The sequence below is a fragment of the Nycticebus coucang genome, chromosome X (assembly GCF_027406575.1).
Source record: "Nycticebus coucang isolate mNycCou1 chromosome X, mNycCou1.pri, whole genome shotgun sequence".
Lineage (NCBI taxonomy): Eukaryota > Metazoa > Chordata > Mammalia > Primates > Lorisidae > Nycticebus > Nycticebus coucang.
Genome location: NC_069804.1, coordinates 124,284,894 through 124,310,977, shown reverse-complemented (window position 1 = coordinate 124,310,977; position 26,084 = coordinate 124,284,894). Strand labels below are relative to the sequence as shown.

The following is a 26,084-nucleotide window of genomic DNA, read 5'->3' as shown; positions in this document are numbered from 1 at the left end:
CACATGTAAACTGTAGTGACAGTCTACCTTTTAGAGTCCAACCTATAGAATTTACACAAACCCCTTTTATATACAAACCTCCCCAGAACAATAATTATGATGTAGACTTAGGAAGCATCACCTTCACAAACTGCTCCTCCATTTCTAACAACACCTCACACCGGTGCCCCCCTCCCGGACATGTTTTTGTATGCGGAGGAAATTTGGCCTATACGGCTCTACCAGGTAACTGGACAGGCTATTGCATAACCGCCCAACTACTCCCTGATATCTCTATTATACTAGGAGATCAACCTGTTCCTCTCCCCAGTCTTGATTATATAGCTGGACATCCATGCTCTAAAAGAGCTATTCAACTTATCCCACTAATAGCAGGACTAGGCATCACTACAGCAGTAGCCACAGGAGTTACCGGAACAGGAATATCTATACATTCCTACCACAAACTGTCTCGTCAACTAATAGAGGATGTCTCAGCTCTTTCTGAAACAATTCATGATCTTCAAGATCAAATAGACTCCCTAGCAGAGGTAGTCCTACAAAATCGTAGAGGCTTACATCTCCTCACGGCAGAGCAGGGAGGTATCTGTTTGGCTTTACAGGAAAAATGCTGTTTCTACGCCAACAAGTCAGGCATTGTTCGAGACAAGATAAAAACCCTGCAAGACCAGCTCGAAGAAAGAAGAAAGGAACTTCGTGATAACCCCCTTTGGACAGGACTCAATGGACTTCTCCCTTAACTCCTCCCGCTCCTAGGCCCCCTTTTAGGTCTTCTATTAGTCCTTTCCTTTGGCCTCTGGCTATTCAAAAAGGTCACCACCTTCATTAAACAACAAATAGACTCTGCACTAGCAAAACCAATTCAAATTCACTACCATCACCTAGCTTTATCTGACCAGGAAGCCGACTATTCCTTATCTCATCGCTTCCCCTCATAATGAGGGCAGTGTATAGATCAGAGGTACACTTACCCATTCCTAATAAAAGGAAAAAAGGGTATGGGCACCGAGTTGAGTGCACAGCAAAGCATTGCAAGAGAAGGTCCCACAATCCTTCGACCTCCCGATCCCAAGGAGAAGTCAAATGAAGGATCAGACCCCCTCTGATTTTTCTCTGAGAGCAAACCTGGCTTGCATAGAGGTTGGTATCAAAAATTTCACTTACCTCTCCTCTCCAAAAGATACCGCAAATAACAAATGTGGATCTGGGAAATCCATGAGAGGAGCCAGGTCACTACTCCCTCTCTCGGTTAATGCCCACCTCCTTAAAACAAAAAGGGAGGAGATGTCGGAAGCCATATAAGGTACAGCTCGGCCTTACTTCCTCTTTAAGTAAAAAACAGTTTCACCTTTTCCCAGTAACTTTACCTGGCAACTAGCCAACCAATCACCTAATGCCCCATCTTACTTACTCTAGCCAATCCCCAGTTAACAACTCCTCTAAACCTCCCAACAAGACACACCCTCCTTCCCCATAATGCTTATAAGGCACAGGTTTTTCAATAGTTTGAGACTTGATCAGAAAACTGTCTTGTCTCCCTTTCTCGCGCCCCTTGTTTGTTTTTCTCCTTTAGGTGGTTCCTGCGTCCCCTGTTGCTGTCCCGCGGGTCGGGACACCTATGAACAAAGACAATTTTATTTCTTTCTTCCCAATAAGTATACATGTTATTTCCTTTCTGCATCTTACTGATTTAACTAGAACTTCCAGTGTAAGGTTGAAATGGAGTAGTGAGAGGGGACATCTTTAACTTGGTCCTGATTTTAGTGGGTAAGTTATTAGTTATGCCACTAAGTTAGCTGTAGGCTTCACATAGATATTCTCTAACAATTTGAGGAACTTCTTTTCCATTGCTTATTTACTGAGACTTTTTATCTGAATGGGTGTTAGATTTTGTTAACTGCATTCTCTGCATCTATTGACGATTGTGTGATTTTTCTTCTTTAGCCTTTCTTATGTGATGGATTACATTAATTGGTTTTTGAATGTTGAACCAGTTTTGCATGCCTTGAATAAATCATATTTGGTCATGGCATGTAATAATTTATATACATTATTTTTTTGTTTTGTTTTGTTTTGGAGACAGAGTCTCACTTTGTCACCCTCAGTAGAGTGCCATGTAGTCATAGTTCACAGCAACCTCAAACTCGGGCTAAAGCAATTCTCTTGGCCTCAGCCTCCCAAGTAGCTGGGACTACCGGTGCCCACCACAACGCCCAGCTCTCTCTATTTATTTATTTATTTTTGGAGACAGGGTTCTTGCACTTGCTTAGGCTAGTCTCAAACCTGTGAGCTTAGGCAATCCACTCGCCTTAGCCTTCCAGAATGCTAGTATTACAGGCATTAGCCACTGCACCCAGCCCATTGTTAACTTTGATTTTTGTTGGAGATTTTTGCATGTATGTGCATGACAGATATTGGTCTATAGTTTTCTTTTTATAATGTCTTTGCCTGATTAGAGCAATGCTGGCCTCCTAAAATGAGTTAGGAGTATTCCTATGCTTATATCTTCTGAAATAATTTGTACCGAATTGGTATAATTTCTTCATTAAATTAGGTAGAATTCACCTGTGAACACATCTGGGTCAGGTGCTTTCTGTTTTGGAAAATTGTTAATTATTGATTCAACTTCTTAAATAGATAAGCCAATTCAGATTTTCTAGTTTCTTTTTGTGTAAGTTTGGGCAGAATATGTTTTTTAAAGAACCAATCCATTTATTCTGGTTTATCAAAGTTGTGAGCATAGAGTTTTTTGTAGTATTTATTTATTATCTTTAATATCCATAGTCTCTGTAGTGATGTTTCCTCTTTTACTTCTAATATTACTATAGTTGGCCCTTGAACAACACAGATTTGAACTATGAGGGCCCACTTATATGCAGATTTTATCAACCAAACATGGATTTAAAATAGAACATTCAATGGGTGCAAAACCATGTATATAGGCTGACTTTTCATATATGAGGATTGTCAGGGCCAATTGTGGGATGTGAGTATATGCAGATTTTTATATATGTATGTGGTCCTGAAACTAGTCCATTGTGTATACCAAGGGATGACTGGAGTTTGTTTATTTTCTTCTTAGCCTGGCTAGCAAGGCACTAATTTTGTTCATTTTCTTCAAAGAACTAACTTTGGATTTTGTTGATTTTCATTCATTCTTTCTTTTTTTCTTTTATTGTTGATTTTCTCAATTGTTTTCCTATTTTCAATAACATTGATTTCTTCTAAGTTTTGATTATTTCTGTTCTTCTTCATGCTTTGGATTTTATTTGCTCTTCTTTCTTTAGTAAGGTGACCACTTAGATAATTCCTTTTAGATCTTTCTTCTTTTCTAATATATGCAATGTAATGCTATTTCATGACCGGAGATGCGAACTAACAGCAGCTTTGCCATGGGTGTAAACTCTCTCCTGTAAATATTAAGTCAAGTAACAGACTACACGAGATGGGATGGCATGTAGCGAAAAGCTTTATTCAGGGTTTTGATTTTATACTTTTTTTTAGTTACTTACACACTTAATCTATCATCTGTGAGTTTCATCATTATCTTATTTTACCTATCTAAAATTAACTTGAAAGGAAATATTTTGTTATCATGTCAATACAATCACTTCTGTAGTAAACCTCTTCTTCTAAACACTGACTAATTTCTGAGCAGTTATCTAAATAAAGATCACAAAGAAGAAAGTAGCCACAGGGGAACAGAGTTAATGGAAGAATATCTTCAAGCATTCACTCAGTTTACACAGTTTGAAGTAATGACTGTGACCTTCCTTCAGGGCAGAGTACCTATAGACCTCTGACAATATGTTGTTAACATACGTCAACCCTCTGGCCCGTATCTCTGAGGAAGGACTGCATGCCCTTTGATCTCAGGCTTCACAGGGTGTACAGCTTCAGAGAAATGGCTTATGGAATTAACTCCAGGGAAGCCAACTCTGCGTGTATCCCAGGGGGGCTCAGGTCCCTTAAGCCTCTGAAAGAAAAGCAAGTCATTTAAAACTCACACTGAATTCACTTTGTGTGCTTGATGTAGGATAAGTTTATTTCTAAATATTATCCTACAAATGCAAGCAATCCTCTTACCTCAGACTCCCAAGTAGCTGGGACTACAGGTATCTGCCATGATGCTTAACTGGTTTTCTCTAGTTTTTTGGTAGAGACGGGGTCTTGCTCTTGATCAGGCTGGTGTCAAACTCCTGAGCTCATCCCAGAGTGGTAGGATTCTAGGCATGAGCCAGCTCACCAGGCCATCTCCTTCACTTTTTAATGATAAATTTGCAAGCTACACAAGTCTAGGCTGGTGGCTTTTTTCTCTGAACATTTCAATCTTTAAACACTTAAATTTTTAAGATTTCACTCCACTCTCTCCTTGCTCGCATTGTTTCTGGGAGGAAGTCAAATGTAATCCTTATTTTTCTTCCTTTATAGATAAGTTATTCGCCCTCCCTCCTCCCCCGCCTTCAGGTTTCCTTCAAGATTTTTTTCTTTATCTTTGATTTCCTGAAATTTGAATATGATGTGCCCTGGCATAGGTTTTTGAGCATTTATTATGCTTTGTGTTCTCTGAGCTTCCTGGATCTGTGGTCTGATGTTCAACATTAATTTGGAACAATTTTCAGTCATTATTACTTTTGTTCCTTTTTCTCTTCTCCTTTTGGTATTCCCATTACTCAAATATGTATGTTACAGTTTTTGTAATTGTTCCACAGTTCTTGAATACTCTGTTCTACTTTTAGTTTGAGTGTTTTGTCTTTGCTTTTTAGTTTTAAATGTTTCTATTGTCATATCCTCATGTGTGGAGATTCTTTCCTTGGCTGTGTCTAGCCAACTAATAAGTCCATCCATCAAAGGCATTCTTCATTTCTTTTTTTAAATTTTTATTTATTTTTTTATGCTTTTTAAAATTCATTATTAAATCATAGCTATGTACATTAATGCAATCATAGGGCACACTACACTGGTTTTATATACCATTTGACATATTTTCATCAAACTGGTTAAAATAGCCTTCCTGGCATTTTCTTAGTTATTGTATTAAGACATTTATATTCTACTCCCTCTCCCCCTTCCCCATATTCCTAGGTTATAACTGGGTTATAGCTTTCATATGCATTCTTCATTTCTATTACAGTGCTTTTAACCTTGAGCATTTCTTTTTGGTTCTTCCTTAGAATTTCCATCTCTCTGCTTACATTATCCACTTGTTCTTACATGTTGTCTACTTTTTTGATTAAAGCCTTTTGCATGTTAATCATAGTTTTTAAAAATTCCTACTCTGAAAATTCTAACCTTCCTGCCATATCTGACTCTGGTTCTGATGTTTGTTCAGGCTCTTAAGATTGTATTTTTTTGCCTTTTCATATGCTTTATACTTTTTTTGTGAGAGTGAACATGATGTACTGGGCAAGAGGAACAGCTGTAAATAGACCTTTATAATGTGGAGGCAAGATGTTGGGGGAAAGGAAACTTACATTTAGTTCTTGGTTTCTTAGTGTGCTTATGTCTCTGGACCAGTGATTTTCAACCGATGTGCCATGAGAGAATCTTAAATGTGCCGAGACATTTTTAAAGATCATTAATTAAATTATTTTTAAAAGTAGTTCAAAGCACAGTAAGTATATTCTTTTTTTTTTATCAACACAATTGAAGTGTGCCCCAGAAGTTTAACTTTAGATTCAAGTGTACCATGAGATTAAAAGGTTGAAAAACACTGCTACAGACTATGAAATTTACAAGTGCTTCTCAGTCTTCCCTCCCTCCTACTTTGTTGGGACAGGATGGCTAAACTGGACTGGACTTGGGTATTTTCCTTTCCCCAAGAGAGTTAGATACTGATAAAATCCTAGCAGGTTAAGCTCTGGTTAAATAGTTTGTCAGGAAGGCAGACTTTCAAAGAATAGAATGCTCCAGGAGGTGCCTGTGGCTCAGTGAGTAGGGTGCCGGCCCCATATACTGAGGGTGGCAGGTTCAAACCCAGCCCTGGCCAAACTGAAACAGCAACAGAAAAATAGCCGGGCATTGTGGCAGGCACCTGTAGTTCCAGCTACTGAGGAGGCTGGGGCAAGAGAATCGCCTAAATCCAAGAGCTGGAGGTGGCTGTGAGCTGTGACGCCATGGTACTCTACTAAGGGTGAAAAAATAAGACTCTGTCTCTAAAAAAAGGAAAAAAAAAGTATAATATGCTCTGCCATATTTCAAAATGGTTCTTTTTCCCTTCCTCATGCTGGAAGTTTGAGATTTTTCTCCAATTTACTGTGAGAACCTGGTCAAGCTCCTGGAGGCAAAATTTTACACAGTGTGAAGCCCCCCAGTGACTGGGTTCCTCTGGAGGTTTTAACTCTCAGAGTCGTCCACACTCAGTCTTCAGTAATTCTTCAATTACACTTCAGGTTTTACTGCCCCAGCACTGATTTTCTGCAGAAGTTTCTGCTCTGATAAATTGTGATTCTCTGTATTTATAATTACTGCGGAAAGTGGTTTGCCTCATGATCTCATTTCACTTTTAGATCAAATAATAGTTGTTGGTTTTTCAGGGTTTTTTTTTTTTTCAGTTTTTTCTTATTAGGATGGAGTGATGACTTCTAAGCTTCTTACATGCTGAACTGAAAACCAGAAGTCTCATTCACAGCATTTTTACCAGGCTTAGCTTCAGAGTTTTTAAACAAACTTCTAAACTAGCTTCCTAAATTAATATTACACTAATAGGCATATAACACTGATGGTGGGCCCTCAGCCCACATCCAACAGTTTTCTACTTCCCCCAAATGATCTATATCTTCTCTTCCTGAGGATTGTAAATGCACAGAACTTTTTACATCTGAAATCGTTTGCTCTTTATTGTTCAAATTGTTTCTATCATATAAGGAAGGAGTCATCCTATTATATGCTGGTCATTTGGTCATTTCTCACCAAGTTCCATTTTTTCATTCTCTTATTTTCATCATGAATATAGTTATTCTTTGTTGTTATTAGTGTATATTTGACTTTTTAATAATGCTAAACCATTTTTAATGCTTGAAACACTTTCTCTGTATTTTCTTTTTTTTTTTTTTTTTTTTTGTAGAGACAGAGTCTCACTGTACCGCCCTCGGGTAGAGTGCCGTGGTGTCACACGGCTCACAGCAACCTCTAACTCTTGGGCTTACGCGATTCTCTTGCCTCAGCCTCCCGAGCAGCTGGGACTACAGGCGCCCGCCACAACGCCCGGCTATTTTTCTCTGTATTTTCATTTATGATGATGGAGGATTAGAGTTGTCCAATTTAATAAATACAATGAGATAAATGGGAATTTCAGATAAACAATTTTTTTTGTATAAGTATTTCACATACAACATTTGGAATATATTTACACTAAAAATTTCTTGTTTTCTATATCAAATTGAAACTTAACTATGCATCCTATATTTAATCTGGCAATTCTGGGCAGGATTAAATTAAATTTATCAATATCTATTGAAATCCCATTATAAGCACTAGAGCAGTGGTTCTCAAAGTGATCCTGAGACCAGCAGCATAGGCATTACCTGGAAACGTGTTAGCAATGCAAATTATCAGGCTTCATTTCCTACAAACCAAATGAATCAGAAACTCTGGGCCTTAGAGACCACAAATCTCTGTTTTAAAAGTCCACCCGGTGATTCTGATATATACTAACGTTTGAAAATGACTGGTAGAAGCATCTCTGTTAGTGTCCCACCTAGATCTCACCAGTGCATCCATTCTGCAGCTGCTAAAGAGTTGGCTGCTCAAGTCTCACATCTGTCCCCATTTCTCTGAAGAATTGCCCTCAGCTGTCAGAGCCACTTCTCCCAGCAAGTTCTGTCCCAGCATGGGGGTGACCCACAATTTATTAAAACAACTTAGAGAGCTATAAATGGCTAATATCTTGTCAAAAGAGGGAACAACACTGCCATGTGGTTTGTGCTCCAGGTCACTGACCCCGCGGATCAGATGGAGGCTACACTTTATATGAGACTTTACATTTTCCTGGTTCTTTTCTTTCCCCTATCCTGCAGTTCTCAATCACTCATCAGTGTTTCCTAAAGAGCATTTCATTTTCTGTTGTTCGAACTACTGTTTTTTTTCTTTATTTCAATAGATTAAAGGGTACAGGTGGTTTTGATTACATGGATGAATTATATAGTGGTGATGTCTAGGGGCTTTTAGTGTACCCATCACCTAAATAGCGTACACTGCTACCCAATAGGTAAGTTTTCTTTTTCCCCCTCTTATGAATCTCCATTGTCTGTTGTACCACTCTGTATGCAACTGTGTACCCATAGCTTAGCTCCCGCTTATAAGTAAGACCATGAGATGTCCCTGAGATACTTCATTTAGCATAATGGCCTTGAGTTCTAGCCAACTAGCTACAAAAGACTCCATGTCATTCTTTGTTATCTCTGAGTAGTACTCCATGGTTTGTGTGTGTGTGTGTGTCTGTCTGTATGTGTGTGTATGTGAACATATACGTATGTAGGTATAGATATAGACACAGACACACCACATTTTCTGTATGCACTCATCAGGTGATGGACATTTAGGTTGATTCCATATCTTTGCAATTATTGTGCTGCAATAAACATAAAATTGCAAGCATCTTTTTGATATAATGACTTCTTTTCCTTTGGGTTAGATATGTAGTAGTGAGATTGCCGGGGTGAAAAGGTAGATCTACTTTTAATATTTTGACAAATCTCCATACTGTTTTACATAGAGGTTGTACCAATTTACATTCCCATCAACAGCATTTGAGAGTTCTCCTTTCATCACATCTGTGCTAATATCTATTGTCTTTTGATTTTTTAATAATGCTAAACAATGATAACAAAAAGCCCAGGCGTTGTGGCAGGTAACTGTAAGCCCAGCTACTAGGGAGGCTGAGGCAAGAGAATCACTTGAACCCAAGAGTTGGAGGCTGCTGTGAGCTATGATGCCACAGCACTCTGCCGAGGGTGACAAACTGAGACTGTCTCAATAAATAAATAAATAAATAAATAAACAAATAAATAATGGCCCCTCTGACAGGAGTAAGGTGGTATCTTGTGGTTTTAATTGCATTTCCCTACGGATTGGTGATGCTGAGCACTTTTTCATGTTTCTTGGCCGTTTGTATCTCTCCTTTTTTAAAGAAAAAACTGTCTGTTAATATAATATATCCACTTTTTAATGGGGTTATGGGGGTGGGGGGGCTTTGTTTGTTTCACTGATTTGTTTGAGTTCCTTCCAGATTCTGGATATTAGTCCTTTGTTGGATGCATAATTTGTGAATATATTCTCTTATTCTGCAGGTTGTCTATTTACTCTGTTGACTATTTCTTTTGCTGTGCAGAAGGTTTTGGTTTAATTATGGTGTTGTTGCATTTGCTTTTGGGGTTTTAGTCATAAATTCTTTGCCTAAGCCAATGTCCAGAAGAGTTTTTTCTAGGTTAGGTTTTCTTTTAGAATTCTTATGGTTTCAGGTTTTATATTCAATTCTTTAATCCATCTTGAATTAAGTTTTGTATTTGCTGAGAGATGGGGATCAAGTTTCATTCTCTTGCATATGGCTTTCCAATATTCCAAATACCGTTTATTTAATAGGATGTCCTTTCCCCGGTGTATTTTTTTTTCTGTTTTGTTGAAGATCATTTGGTTGTAGATATTTGGCTTTATTTCTGGTTTCTGTATATCAGGGCTTTTCAACCTTCCTAATGCTGCAACCTTTTAATACAGTTCCTGTGGGTCACGACCCACAGGTTTAGAACTGCTGCTCTATATTGTTCTATTGGTCCATGTGCCTACTCTTACACCAGTACCACACTGTGTTGGTTACTCTACCTTTGTAGTATAATTCAAAGTTGGGTAATGTGATGCCTCCAGATATGATGTGCTTGCTTACTATCACTTTGGCTATTTTTTTATTGTAGTTATCTTTTATTGATCCATATGGATTTTAGGGTTTTTTTTCTAGTTCTGTGAACAATGTCATTGGTGTTTCAATAGGAATTTCATAAAATATATAGATTGCTATGGACAGTATGGTCATTTTCTGATGTTGATTCTTCCGTGAGTATGGAAGATTTTTTTTGTATTTATTTGTATCATCTACGATTTCTTTCACCACTGTTTTTTTTTTTTTGGGGGGGGGTTCCAAACATCTTTGTTCTCTTTATTTTTTTATTTATTTATATTTTTTTATTAAATCATAACTGTATACATTGATATGATCATGGGGCATCATACACTCGCTTCATAGACCATCACCACTGTTTTATAGATCTCCTGGTAGAGATCTTTCACCTCCACAATTAAGTGTATGCCAAGGTAATTTTTACCAGCTATTGCAAATGGGATTGAGTTCTTGATTTGATTATCAGCTTTGTTGTTATTAGTGTATATTAGTGCTACTGATTTGTGTATATTGATTTTCCTAAAGAGTATTTTCTTTAGTAAATCTTATGCAACCAAATCCCTGTCCCAGGCTCTGTTTGTACTGAACCTGACACAAGATGAATGAGGTTAATAACATGCATAAAATAAAGCTAAGCCTGAAAACAACAAATTCAGGAAGTAGACTAAACAACAATGCCAAAAGGAAAGACATGCAACCACAGATATTGAAACAACTTCTTTTTGTCTTCACAGAGTATCAGTGATTACATGGCTCTCCTTTACACTACCTAAATCCTAGCTTATGAACAGGATGAATCTAAGACATTTGAAAACTCTGGCAATATTAAAAATAACAGTAGATACCATTTTCCATTTTCTATATGCCATTATGTTAATCAGATAACAACACAACTCAGTTACAATCTAAATATAGAGCATCTTGAGAGCTGACATTATGTCCCAGCATTTTGCATGGAACCTGCTCAAAGTAGATGCTCAATAAATATTTGTTAATGAAAGAAAGATATGTGTTCATGGTGACACCAAGATTTCTTGGTAGGAAATATAGATGAATAGCAGAGAAATAGAAAGGTGGGGGAAAGGATGAGTTTATTTATATAAAAATGGGGTTTGAGAAATTCCAAATTTGAGAAACCCAAATGAAGATGTCTATAGATAGCTAAAAACATAGGAGGAGCAAAAAGAAGTAAAAGGGCTAAACATGTATGAGGTCTGACAATTAAGTTTGAAAACTAATCCTAGAAAAAGTACTATATTGCTGACTAGCACTGAAATCACCTTTGAAGTATTCCACTTGCTATGCACTGACTCCAGTGCCTAGTTCGCTTTCAAAGCAATTTTGGAACTTATTCTTTGGAATTACTCTTGATGTACTGAATGTCATCAAAATGTCTTCCTTCCAATGTTTCCTTTATCTACAGGTAAAGCAAAAAGTCATTGGGGGCCAGACCAGGTGAGTAGGGAGGGTGTTCAGATATACTTATTTATTTACTGGCTACAAACTCCCTTATAGACAGTGCCTTGTGAACTGGTGTATTATGGTGATGCAAGAGCCATGACTTTTGGCCAAGATATTCAGTTAAGATTTTCCCAGCTGTTTCTCCGTTGATGTCTACTTGGTTTACAATACTTCTCACAGTCAGCTGATGATTCTGTTGCACAATTTGATGAATCTGTGCAATGTTTTCATCTGTTCTGCTCATTACTGGCCACCCTGATGTCTCTTCATCAGTGTCACTTTCTCTCCCCTCAGAAAAACATTTAATCCAAGGCCAGGATAGGTGGCTGATGCCTATAATCCCAGGGTTTCACTCTGTGAACTCAATGTGGGTGGATTGCTTGAGGTCAAGAATTTGAGAACAGCCTGAGCAAGAGTGAGACCCAGTCTCCAGAAATAACTGGGCATTGTGGGGAACACCTGTAGTCATGGCTACTTGGGAGACCGAGGCAAGATAATCACTTGAGCCCAAGAGTTTGAGGTTGCTGTGAGCTATGACCCCATAGCACTGTACCAAGGGTGACATAGGGAGACTCTGTCTCAGAACAAAAAAAAAAAGAAAAAAAGAAAAAACATTTAATCCATCTATCCACTGCCATTTTCTCCATGGCATTATCCTCATAAACTTAGAGTAACATGTCCCTGATTTCACTTTCACTCTTGTCAAGTCTAACAAGAAATTTATGAATGTTCATTTTCTTGTTTTTTGGTATTTTTTTTAAGACAGTGTCTCACTCTGTCACCTAGGCTAGAGTGCCATGGAGTCATAGCTCACAGCATCCTCAGACTCCTGGGTTCAAGTGATCCTCCTGCCTCAGCCTTCCAAGTAGCTGTGACTACAGGAAACTGCCAAAATGCTCAGCTATTTTTAATAGAGACAGGGTATTGCTTTTGTTCAGGCTGGTGTCTAACTCCTGATTTCAGGGGATCCACCTGCCTTGATCTCCCAGAACATATGTTCATTTGTTGCTCTAACTCCAGCTCCAACATTCTTGCAATGGGACGCCAAAAAGATGCGACAATAATGAATGCAACTCAGCAAGAAATAACCACACATCTACATGAACACAACTGTGAGACACTAATATAACAAGGTCATGAAGCTTGTTGTTTGTTACAACAATGCCAACGTAAGTGCACCGTGGCAAGTACATGAACTTAATTGTCAGACCTAACATATTGGAGAGTGGTTTTGTCTGGTTTACAGTGCCATGCATATAAGCTCAGTCTTTATAATTTGGCACAAAGTCTAGTGAAGGAGCCCAGGGAATTTTACCCCAAAATACAACTCTTTGGTATAAAGAGTATTTTGAATTGTATAAAGAATATTTTGAATGTACACGGCTATGATTTAATAATAAAGAAAGAAAAAAAAAAAGGATTAGAAAGGGCTTTCCCTCTACCTGTATAAAAACCTCAGTAAAATTACCTATATTTCCTCATTTTTCTCATCCTCTCTAAAAGGAAGGGATATAAACTTCTGAGCCCCATTGGGATACTGAGTAATCACTCTGTGATTCTCCCCATTTGCACACTAAATAAATTTGTGATCTCTTTCTTTTGTTAATCCTCCTTAATGTGAATTGATCTTTCAGTGAAACTGGGGTCAAATGGGAAGTTTTTCATTACCACCACACTAGGATCTGATCACAGTTTAAACAGCTTAAAAAGAAAATTACTACACAAATAACTAGCTGCTCTTTCTTTTTTTGTTGTTGCAGTTTGGCAGGGGCTGAGTTTGAACCCACTACTCTCAGTATATTGGGCTGGCACCCTACTCACTGAGCCCCAGGTGCCACCCATGCTCTTACTGTGGAATGAGTTTTTACAAATTTTATTTAAAGGAAATTTTCTGGTAAAGGATTTTCAGTTAACAAAGATCTTCTGTGTAGAAAGTGAGTACGAAAGAAAGTTACTGTCATCAGGAAGCAACTTTGAGAATATTACAACCATCAAGATAAGATGCAATTTGTATTTAACTTTTGCCTTGAGAAAACTTTTTGTTTCAATTAGCCTGCGGATTTTCACATACTTTTTGACAACTTAGGTTCCCCAAAAGAAATTTAAACTAATATATTTTTTAATCAGCCACACCTGAATCTTTGCACAGAAGAATAAGATTTTCAATTCGGGGGTGCCCATAGCTCAGATGGGAGGGCACCGGCCACATACACGTAGGGTGGTAGGTTCGAACCCGGCCCAGGCCTGCTAAGCAATAATGACAACTGCAACCAAATAATAGCCAGGCGTTGTGGTGGGCGCCTGTAGTCCCAGCTATCTGGAAGGCTGAAGCAAGAGAATCACTTAAGCCCAAGAGTTGGAGGTTGCTGTGAACTATGATGCCACAGCACTCTACTGAGGGTGACATAGTGAGACTCTGTCTCACAAAACAAACAAACAAACAAAAAAATTTTCAATTCACTGCTTGTGATTTTTAAAAATGTTGTTTTTAAGGCAAAGTTTAAAAAAAAACAGACATTTCTTACAACAATCCTTTCTATCTCCTCAGTATGTTTCATCCCAGGTATGCAAGGCTGGTTTAACATATGCAAGTCCATAAACGTTATTCACCATATGAACAGAAGCAAAAACAAAGACCATACGATCCTCTCAATAGATGCAGAGAAAGCATTCAATAAAATCTAGCATCCCTTTATAATGAGAATGCTGCAGAGTATAGGCATAGGTGGCGCATTTCTTAAACTGATCAAAGCTATCTACGACAAATCCCTGCTAATATTATACTGAATAGAGTAAAACTGAAAGCTTTTCCACTTGGAACTGGAACCAGACGAGGTTGTCGTCTATCGCCACTTCTATTCAACATAGTGCTGGCAGTTTCAGCCAATAAAATTGAGCAAGACAAGGAAATAAAGGGCTTCCAAATGGAAGCAGAGGAGGTCAAACTCTTCCCTCTTTGCTGACGATATGATCTTATACTTAGAGAACCTCAAAGACTCAACCACAAGACTCCTGGAACTCATCAAAAAATACAGTAATGTCCCAGGATATAAAATCAATGTCCACAAGTCAGTAGCCTTTGTATACACCAATAACAGCCAAGATGAGAGGCTAATTAAGGACACAACTCCCTTCACCATAGATTCAAAGAAAATGAAATACCTAGGAATATACCTAACAAAAGAGATGAAGGACCTCTATAAAGAAAATTATGAAACCCTAAGAAAAGAAATAGCAGAGGATATTAACAAATGAAAGAACATACCATGCTCATGGCTGGGAAGAATCAACATTGTTAAAATATCTATACTTCCCAAAGTAATCTACCAATTCAACGCCATCCATATTAAAATACCAACATTGTGGCTTGGCGCTCATAGCACAGTGGTTTTGACGCCAGTCACATACACCAAGGATGGTGGGTTTGAAACCGGGCTGGGCCAGCTTAAACAACAATGACAACTGCAACAAAAAATAGCCAGGCATTGTGGCAGTCGCCTTTAGTCCTAGCTACTTGAGAGGCTGAGGTAAGAGAATTGCTTAAGCCCAAGAGTTGGAGATTGCTGTGAGCTGTGACACCACGGCACTCTACCCAGGGCAACATGGTGAGATTCTGTCTCAATATTAAAAAACAAAACAAAACAAAAAACAACATTGTACTTTCAAGACTTGGAAAAAATAATTCTCCATTTTGTATGGAACCAGAAAATAACCCATATAGTTAAGGCGGTTCTTAGTAATAAAAACAAAGCCAGGTGCATCAGCATTCTAGACTTTAGGCTGTACTAAAAGGCCATAGTGATCAAAAGAGCATGGGACTGGCACAAAAATAGAGACATAGATATTTGTAATTGAATAGAAAACCAGGAAATGAAACTAACACCTCACAGCCACCTAATCTTGGTTAAACCAAACAAGAACATACACGGGGGAAAGAATACCTATTCAATAAATAGTGCTGGGAGAACTGGATAACCACATGTAGAAGACTGAAACTGGACCTGCATCATTCTCCACTCACAAAAATTGATTCAAGATGGATAAAAGACCTAAATTTAAGGTATGAAATGATAAAAATCTCTAAAGAAAGCATAGGATATTTCCGTGGCAACTTCAACAACAACAAAAAAATAAACAAATGTGACTTAATTAAACTGAAAAGCTTCTGTACAGCTAAGGCGATAACAACCAAAGCAAATAGACAACCTACACAATGGAAAAGGATATTTGCATATTTTGAATCAGACAAAGACTTGATAACTAGGGTCTACAGAGAACTCAAATTAATCCACATGAAAAAAGCCAACAATCCCATATATCAATGGGCAAGAGAGATGAATAAAACCTCTAAAGAAGACAGACGAATGGCTAACAAACATATGAAAAAGTGTTCATCGTCCCTAATTATTAGAGAAATGCAAATTAAAACCACCCTGAGATATCATCTAACCCCAGCAAGAATGACCCACATAACAAAATCTCAAAACTGCAGATGCTGGTGTGGATGTGGAGAAAAAGGAACACATTTACACGGCTGGTGGGACTGCAAACTAACACAACTTTTTTTTAAGGAAGTATGGAAACCCTCAAAGAACTCAAGCTAGACCTCCCATTTGATCCTGCAATCCCTTTACTGGGCATCTACCCAGAAGGGAAAAAATCCTTTTACCATAAGGACACCTGCACTAGACTGTTTAATGCAGCTCAATTTACAATCGCCAAAATGTGGAAACAGCCTAAATGCCCACCAACCCAGGAATGGATTAACAAGCTGTGGTATACATATACCATGGAATTGTATTCAGTCATTAAAATGATGGGGACTTTTCATCCTTTGTATTAACCTGGATGGAAGTGGAACACATTATTCTTAGTAAAACATCAGAAGAAGGGAGAAGCATGAACCCTATGTACTCAATTTTGATGTGAGGACAATTAATGACCTATTACATGGTGGGGATAGGGGAAGGGGTGAGCAGAGAGTGGGAAGGAGTGGGGGTAGGAGAAGGAAGAGCAGAGAGAGGAAAGGGGGAGGGGGTGGGCATCTTGGTGTGTGACACACCTTTTGGGGGCAAGACACAGGTATAAGAGGGACTTTACCTAACAAATGCAATCGGTGTAACCTGCTTTCTTGTACCCTCAATGAATCTCCAACAATAAAAAAAAAAAGGCACTATAACCGTAAAATTCTTACAGGAAAACATGGGATAAGTCTGCATGACCTTGGATTTGGTAATGGATTCTTAGATATGACACCAAAAACATGAGCAACAGAGAAAAAATAAATTGGACTTCTTCAAAATTAAAAATTTTTATGCATCAAAGGATATTATCAGGAAAGTTTAAAGATAGCTGTAAGAATGGAAGAAAATATTTACAAATCTGATAGGGTTTAATATACCAGATACATAAAGAACTCTTATAAGTCAGAAAGAAGACAACCCAATTTTAAAATAAGCAAAGGACTTGAATAGACATTTTTCCAAAGAAGATACATAGATAAGCAACAAGCATATGAAAACATGCTCAACATCATTAATTACTAGGGAAATGCAAATCAAAACCACAATGAGGTGTCACTTCACCCCTATTAAGAAGACTATAATAAAAAAGGGGGAAAATAAGTGAAATAAATGTTGGTGGGGATGTGGAGAAATTGTAACTCTCATACATTGCTGATGGAAATGCAAAATGGTATATGTGGAAAACAGTTTAATAGTTTCCCAAAAAGTTAAACATAGAATTACCATATGACCCAGAAATTCCACTCCTAAGTATATCCCAAATAATTAAAAACAAAGACTGAAAAAAAAAATAAAACAAAGAACTAAGGTAACAAGAACAGACTGGAGAAAACGTAGCATGAACAAAGTAGACTCAAGGCTTGATAGCAGCTCATGTATCCTGGCATAGGTCCAATGCCCAGGCTAAAGTTTTATTCATGAGATTTGGAGAGCATCCAGCTGGTATGTCAGAGAAATTTATATGTCATAATTGTTCTAGAATCCCAGACGTGTGCGTGGAGGTCAAGGATCTACTTTTTCACAATTGACAGAGGTGTAGCAGTTGCCCTAGCCGGTTTGAGGGTGAAGAAGGTTGAAACTAAGATGGGGACGGGCTGGATACAGTGGCTTACACCTGCAATCCCAGCACTCTGGGAGGGTGAGGCAGGTAGATTGCTTGAGTTCAGGAGTTCGAGACCAGCCTGAGCAGGAGTGAGACCCTCCCTCCCCAATCTCTACTAAAAATAGAAAAATCTAGCTGAGTGTAGTGACACATGCCTGTAGTACCAGCTACTCAGGAGGGTGAGGCAAGAGGATAACTTGAGTCCAGGAGTTTGAGGTTGCTGTGAATTATATTGCCACGGTACTCTGCCCAGGTGGCAGAGTGAGACTCTGTCTCAAAAAAAAAAAAAAAAAAGGGAAAGGAAAAGGACGACAAATTTGTGAACAGCCCTGTAAGGTTTGTCTCCAGACTTATCTGGGCAATTATCATTTGTTACCTGGATATGGTTTGGATCCTGAGATTTTTCAGTGTGGCTCTCTGCGCAACCTTCAAGTCTGAGGATTAAATGTCAATTCTGAGGAGGAGTACTGAAATATAAAAGGAGAAACTCTTCAACCTCTGAGGAATGGTGATGAGAAAATGATAACAAAAATGGTGACTATTCTGTTACTTGAGCAGTCCTAGCATTTTGGCCCCAGAAAGTGTGTTGAAAGAAAAGAAACTGGTCTCAAACACCCTTCTAGTTAACATCTCTAACACTCTGCTCTTTAAAATTGTGAAGATCTCAAGTTTTGTGAAAGGAATTGCAAAAGAGCGATTAAAATAAATTTACTCTTCCAAGAACAGTGTCCTGAAGTAATCAAAAGTGAACCCATAAGAAAATAATTTTCTTTCCTTGCTTATATTAGCTGCTAGTAGCAAAGAATACACCATTTGATATCAACTGATGCTTTTAAATGAACCTCAGAGGAGAAGAAAGTGCAGCTAATTACTGTAAACAAGCCCAAGGAGACACAGTAAACTGTGTTACTATGGTGTGCAAAGAGCTGCAATATGTATTAATCAGCTTATTTTGTTTATGCTCAAATCCATATTCTAGAGGTTTTATTTAATACTACTAATATATATAGTCATATTTTGATTATCAAAACTTGTTCTGTAGGCTGGGAGTGCTGGCTCATGCCTGTGTAAATCCCAGCACTATGGGAGGCCAAGGCAGGTGAATTGCTTGAGCTCAGGCATTTGAGACCAGCCAGAACAAGAGCGAGACCCCATCTCTACTAAAAATGGAAAATCTTAGAGCCCAATGTCTTATGAATCTTCTATATTGATGAATGATGCTTTGGCCAGTGTCTTTTCACAGCAGACTGACATCACATCTGCCACTAAACGACCTTTGAAAAGATCATCTTTCCTCATGAAAACTTTCCCAGTGCTCCTCCTGATCTGCAGTTTTGTTTTGTATCTTTTACAGTATTTAATTATACAGTTATTAAAATAAAACAATAAAATAAAAATGGAAAAACTAGCTTGGCATTGTGGGGGGCATCTGTAGTCTCAGCTATTTAGGAGGATCACTTCAGGCCAAGAGTTTGAGGTTCCTGTGAGCTGTGATGCTATGGCCCTCTACCTAGGGTAATAAAGTGAGACTCTGTCTCAAAAAAAAAAAAAAAAATTGTTCAGGGCGTCTATAGCTCAATGGTTAAAGCACCAGCCATGTGGACTGGGGGCGGTGAGTTTGAACCCAGCCTGGGCCTGCTAAACAACAACAACAAAATGTGCAGTAGATGTACTAGTTAAGATCATAAACTTGAAGCCCAGGATGCATATCTGTTTTCTGCCACTTCCTGGTTGTGTGCCCCTATGCAACTTTCTGAACTTCTCTGAGCCTGTATCTTTACCTAGGGTTAGATATATTAGGCAGGGTTATAGTGAGAGTTGAATAAGGTCAGCAATATAAAGGAATTCGTAGAGTGTTTGCTATATTGTTAAGTGCCCCTCAAAGCCAGGGTCTGTGATACTGATCATTTCATTCTTCTCATAATTAAGTGCTAGAATCAAATGAAAAAACATCATTTCTTATAGTCCCGTAAGAGTACCATGACATCCAAATACTCTGATACCGAAGCAAATTTGAGAAAAACTTCCCTAATACAGCAAAGACTGTGTGGGTCTGTGCTACCAAAAGTTTGGTACTTGTCCCCACTACTGAACAAGAACAAGTAGATTGAGGAAAAAAGAGAGAGAAGTTTATTAATTTGCTAGAAAATGAAGATGTCAGACTCTTTTATTACGGTACCATCATCCTCCCTTTAAACAGAAGTACAGAGCTTATGAAAGGAGTTTTCAGCTTCAGGCTATTGCTGTTTAACTGTAGTATCTCCAGTGAAGACATTCTAATGACCCTTCCATGACCTCTGACAATTATGTTCAGCCATCTCCTATGGCATAAAAAACAACACTCCCTGCAGATCTGATTACTAGCCTGCAACAATGCAGGTTTTAATTCCTCAAAACGATGAGGGGGTTTTAAAGAGACAGCTAATAAAACTTTTTTCTCTTTTTCAGGCCTTTGCCTCTGTTACAAAGGTATTTCACAAGTTCTCTGGAGTCAGGTACCCATTTCTCTTCTCTATCTCTACAGCTTGCCTCAGAAATGCGTATTGTCATGGTCAACAGCCATCAAAAGCCAGACCTCTACTGGTGCCTTCCTAAGGTACAACTGGTGGCCTGCAGCGTCCACACACATATTGTCAGTGCCAGCCCAATAAGAAAGATTCTGTCTTCCAATGCTAGAAGAGCTAGTGGTGCAAACTCCCAGGATGCTGCCAAAGCTGTTGGCACTGAGGCTGCTGGCATGGTGGAAAAAAGTTCTTTTCATTTTCACTTGTTCTTTTATTAGAGAGCCTTTGCTGTAAATTTCAGCATGGGTTCAAGGGATCTGGGCCAGATGGTATCTGTGACAGACATACTGGTGGACTCATAATCTAGCCAAGCTCCTTCTTACACAGCTCCAACTGCCCTTGAGCCAAGTTATATGACATTCTTTTAACTTTGGATGATTTATATCCCAGGAGGTTTCTCGATGCTTATTCCATATCAAACATCCAGATGTACCCAACCAGTCATGCATAATGTTTAGAGTAAGTATCACTTAGGTTCATAATGAGTTTCTCTATTATGATGACATGGTCAGCAAAAAGGACTAGGGAGAGGGAAGTGAAGTTCATTGAGCAGTTCAGTTTATCAGGCATTTGCTAAATGACCACTGTGTGCTTCACAATAATTGTGTAAAGCTGCTGTTATTGTATCCATTTTATTGGTAAAGAGAGGATGCTCAATTGGTTAAAGTGAAAGTAAGTATCTCAAGAATGGAAGTAAAAGTATCCAATGTACTCAGCCCTACTGTGAAACTAATTTATAGCTTTCATGTGAAAGCTATAACCCAGTTACAACCTAAGAATAGGGGGAAGGGGGAAAGGGAGGGAAGGGAGGCGGGAGGTGAGCAGAGGGAGGGGGATTGGTGGGATTATATCTGTGGTGCATCTTACAAGGGTGTATGTGAAACTTAGTAAATATGGAATGTAAATGTCTTAGCACAATAACTAAGAAAATGCCAGGAAGGCTATGTTAACCAGTGTGATGAAAATGTGTCAAACGGTCTATGAAACTAGTGTATGGTGCCCCATGATCACATTAATGTACACAGCTATGATTTAATAAAAAAATAAATTAATTAAAAAAAGAAAGTATCAAGATCACATAGTAAATGACAGAGTTAAAATTTCAAACCAGGTATTCCTACTTTGATTATCTCCAGCTAGGTTAACCTTCTGTACTTTTGTCACAAGGAGTAATTATATTTGGATGTAGGGAATTAGGGTAAAATGTATAAGAGGACACAAGTACACAGGTTAGATTCTATAGCACTAAATCTGCTTTTTTTTCTTTTTTGTTTTGAGACAAGAGTCTCACTCTGTCACCCTGGGTAAGAACGCTGTGCATCATAGCTCACAGCAACCTCAAACTCTTGGGTTCATGCAATCATCTTGCCTCAGCTTCCCAAATAGTTGGGACTATAGGCACCCACCACAACGCCCAGCTATTTCTTTTAGAGATGAGATTTCACTGTTGATCAGGCTGGTCTGGAATACCTGAGCTCAAGCAATCCCCCCACCTTGGCCTCTCACAGTGCTAGGATGATAGGCATGAGCCACTAGGCCTTGCCAGCAATTTGCTACTTTTTTATTTATTTAAGCAAGATACAGTTTTGCATACCATTCATGAAAACATGTAGCTCAGCTAGCTGCTTTTTTAAACTCCTGGAGAGGCTGGGTGCAGTGTCTCATGCCTGTAATCCTAGCACTCTGGGAGGCCAAGGTGGGTAGATTGCCTGAGCTCAGAAGTTTGAGACCAGCCTGAGCAAGAGCAAGACCCCCATCTCTAAAGATAGCCAGATGTTGAGGTGGGCCCCTGTAGCCCCTGCTCCTTGGGAGGCTGAAGAAGAGTTTAAAGAGCTCAAGAGTTTAAAGTTGCTAAGCCTGGCACAGTGGCTGACACCTGTAATCCAGGCACTCTGGGAGGCCTAGGTGGGTGGATTGTTTGAGGTCAGGAGTTCCCGACCAACATGAGTAAGACCAAGACCTTTCTCTACTAATAATAGAAAAACGAACTGGACATAGTGGTGGGCACCTGCAGTCCAAGTTACTTAGAAGGCTGAGGCAAGAGTATTGTTTGAGTCCAGGAATTTGAGGTTGCTGTGAGCTATGATGCCAACGCACTCGAGCGTGACAAAGTGAGACTCTGTTGCAAAAAAAAAGGGGGGTGCAGCGGCTGTAGCTCAAAGGGTGCTGGCAGCATATGTCAGAGGTGGTGAGTTCAAATCCAGCCCCAGCTAAAAACTGCAGATGAAATACAAACAAAAAACCGTAAAGGTAAGATTGTTGCACCTTGCATTAGTAGAGTATTTGCTTCTTCTCTGGCTAATTTCGGGGTGGGGGGAGAAGAATGAAAGTATTTGAAAGTTAGTGTTCTATGAATTATATGAGTTGTCTGAGCCCATATTCTGTGCCAACCTCTGCCCCAGGCCTTCTACCTCTTCAGAACAGGCTGGAAAACCTCCAATCCTCAGCATATTTTTGTCACACCTAGTGCCATTCCCCTGGCCCAGACACTTCATCATAGCTTATGGTACACTTATCTATTAGTTTAAAAATGGGCTCAGAGTACTTGTGTTTTTGTTTTTTTTGTTTTTTTTAATTCACACATGTTTATTTTGCATTTTTAAATTCACCAAAAGCTTTACAGTGTATGATTCCCCTTGTTGATCAGCAAGGCTTTATGGTAAGACAATGAAAATTTTATCACATCTATTGGACATATTCAAAAACAATGGATGATTTACAAGCAAATCTCTTTAATCAAGAACAATTTGTAAAATAGACATTCTGGTACACACCATAATTATCTATTTTAAAATTAGACTTTAAAGAGCTTAAAAATAAAAAAAAACCTCTAAACAGTTTAACACTGTCAAGCCTACCAGAATAATGCTGATGGCAAGCTATAAACAGCTTTAAATGCTAAATATAATTTGGGGGATCGGGAGAGGAAGAAATTATCTGTTGAACCCACATTTAAATGCATCTGATAGGAGGGCTTATCTAACTTAATGAATTTCAACCAAGTGAACAACTCCTTTGCCTTTGATGGTTTAAGTTTTATTTTTAAACTTGTGACATCTTGACTGTAGATAATGAATCCTGGGACTAGCATATTTGAGGATAAGAAAAGCATTGGTGGGGAAAGACGGAAAACAAGATCAGTACTTTCTTAGTTTATCCAAAGTGGATAACGAAAATCACTGCCATTAAGGATGAATTCTGTAGTTGATATGTGGGACTTAGTTTGGCTTAAGGTTAGGTAAGTTAACATGTAACTGGCAAAAATAAAGATTCAAGGTAGTCTCATTTAGGAAATTTTACAAAATAATTGTTGCCCTCAATTAGTTTGTTTGTTTGTTTGTTTGTTTGTTTATTCAGAGGCCCAAAGCAGGCGACCCTGCTGGACTCGGGCCTGGGGCCGGCGTCCTCCAGGGACAGCTCGAAGGCATCATGGATGCTGAACTGGGGCCGGGCTGCGCTCATGGCTCCCGCCCACTCAGGCTCCCCGCACCGTCTCCATATGCGCCTGCCAGCCCCGTGTCCCCTCAATTAGTTTTTAGATTTGTGGACAGCATAATACATACTTTAAGGCACCTGTTATGGGATCTGTTAAAAGTATTCATACTGCTATTTCCATTTTTCATATAATTTTTATGTAGCTCTTTAGATTTTATCAGTAGGGGGCCACTAAAAATAACACCAGAATTTGAGGGAGAAGAGAGTAGAAAATGAAAAGTGGATGGGAGTGTAATGAAATTGGGTAGCAATAACAAACATTTTTTAATGTTTCCTCACTGAGTAATGGCACGTAACTGTGTATTTTGGCTAAATGCCACTGGGATGCTGAAGTGATCAGGAAACAAATGGAACATCCTAATTGTCCCACTTAGATTCTCAACTAACCCGTGATTTGCATGGGTCACTCAAGAAGGACTGTTTACACAGACTTTTTGGAAAGGGGTCGCTGAGTTGGGCATACTACCTACTGATTTGTTTCCTTTAAGAAAACTTCTGAAAGGCTAAGGACTTCTAATGGGCAGAACAAAGAACTCACTCAATTACAGAGATTAAAAAGGAAATAAACTATACATAGTGTAATCATGGGCATGTTATCACCTTTCTTGTGGTAAAGAGTATGGGCCTATGAAAAAAACACAACTCCACCCCACTACTGGGCCTATGAAAAAATAAAAGTCTAAATGTTTTCTCTTTTGGTCAGAAATCTCAACTTTAAGATATCCCTAATCTCCATCCAAATTATGCTTCTTTTAGTTTTATTACATAATATTGTGTAAGTCTCCCACATCAAAGAAAGACTCAAGAGTTTCAGGATTAATAGAAGATGCTGAATCTTGGGGGAAAAAAGGCTATTAATTCTGAGTTGTATTTCAGAGATTTAAGTGCACTACATTGTTACTGAATGAGACTTATTCTCAAACATCCTGCACGACCCTAAAGCATTCAGTTTATGACGATAGTACTTTAACACATAAAAGTTACAAAGCCTAAGAAAAACAAGCAACAAGTCAATAAAATCACAACTCAGAATTCTCACTTTTTCACATGGGATCATTCACTGTGAAATGCAAACAGACTACTAATATTTAAGTGGAATGATCTCTAGCCTGTAAATTACACTCCTGTGACCAAATGATTACATACTTGGAAGACTACAGAACATGAGTAGGCATAGAAAGCTATTCTTCAAGACTGCTTTCTCAAAGCTTGAAAAATTAATTAACCATCATTATAGGGGGCAAAAAAAAGGTGAGTATGGATTAAGACGCTCTGCATGTAGAAAAAATTCTAATGAAAATAATTTAGTCAATTTTAGACATTTATTTGATAATGGAAGTATGGTTAGCTATCATAAATTTATTTCTCTTCATCACAAAACGTCCAAATATTAAGGATTTATGCAATTCCGGGAGGGAAAACAAAATCTAGAAACTTTCTGCCTGAGTAAGAAATCTAAAAAGACTCTCCAAACTCTTGAGTTGAAGTATCTTACTCTGCAATGAAATGCTTGAGTTCTTCAACACTTCTCTCACATATTTCATGCAAATTCTGCCTCAGCGCAAACTGTATAGACTTTTCTAATAAAAGATCTTTTTCAATCAGCATTTTCACTACCCTCCAGAAAGTTTCACAGTCTTGTCGGTAAGCCTGTTCAATCTCTTTGGCTTTTAATGTTATTGCTTTAAAGTGACGGGTTAGCGCGTCTTCATAGAACTCTATGCCATATGCTGCATTTGCCTCAGTTCCTTCTGCCTGGTAAATGAACCACGGTGCTGTGGATCCCGCTTCATACTCGTAAATTTCAGGCAAGTTACTGTCATCTGACTTCTCTCGCTTTTCAGCAGCCCACTTTCTTGCAGTCTCAGCAAGTTCTTTCTCAGCCTTCGAGGTTTGGCTAACACCTTGGATGACGAAACTGCTGAATAAAACCAGGGTGAGGTATCTCTTTATGTTTTCAAAGATCATACAGGCCACTCCTTATCTGTTTGTGGCTTTGTTTCATGCTGCCATTTGTAGGAGACATCAACTGGCCTGGACTTTCTATGCTGAGACTGATGGAAAGACTGGTTCTCTTCAAAGGAGAGATTTCATAGTCAAATCGTCCCTCCGACCATATTTCACGTCTTCTATAAGCTATGAGTCCAGACCGCCCATAATCCTTGACTCCAGGCTGCCCAGAGACTCGTTGGCCGCTGCCCATGGCTATCCCAGGCAACAGGCACTTCCGGCGCGCACGATGACGTCACAAAGCACCGGGTTTCAGGAAGCGTTTTGTTTTGTTTTGAGGCAGAGTCTCATTCTGTCGCCCTGGCTAGAGTGCGTGGCGTCACAGCTCACAACAACCTCAACCTCTTGGGCTTCAGCGATTCTCTGGCCTCAGCCACAACACTCAGTTGGAATCAGGTTTTACTTGGATCGCCAGCTCTGCTGTATGTGGCTGGCACTTTAGTTGCTGAGCTACAGGTGCTGAGCCAGTACTTGTGGTTTTTAAAATCATTATTGAGGCACGAGAATTTGCCCCCCAAAATTAGACCTGTTTAGCA

General features: G+C 38.8%; 1 pseudogene; it reads right to left on the bottom strand.

Moving 5' to 3' along the window:
• Positions 1–24,993: 24,993 nt before the first annotated feature.
• Positions 24,994–25,741, bottom strand: LOC128576998 (periphilin-1-like; annotated as a pseudogene).
• Positions 25,742–26,084: the final 343 nt, after the last annotated feature.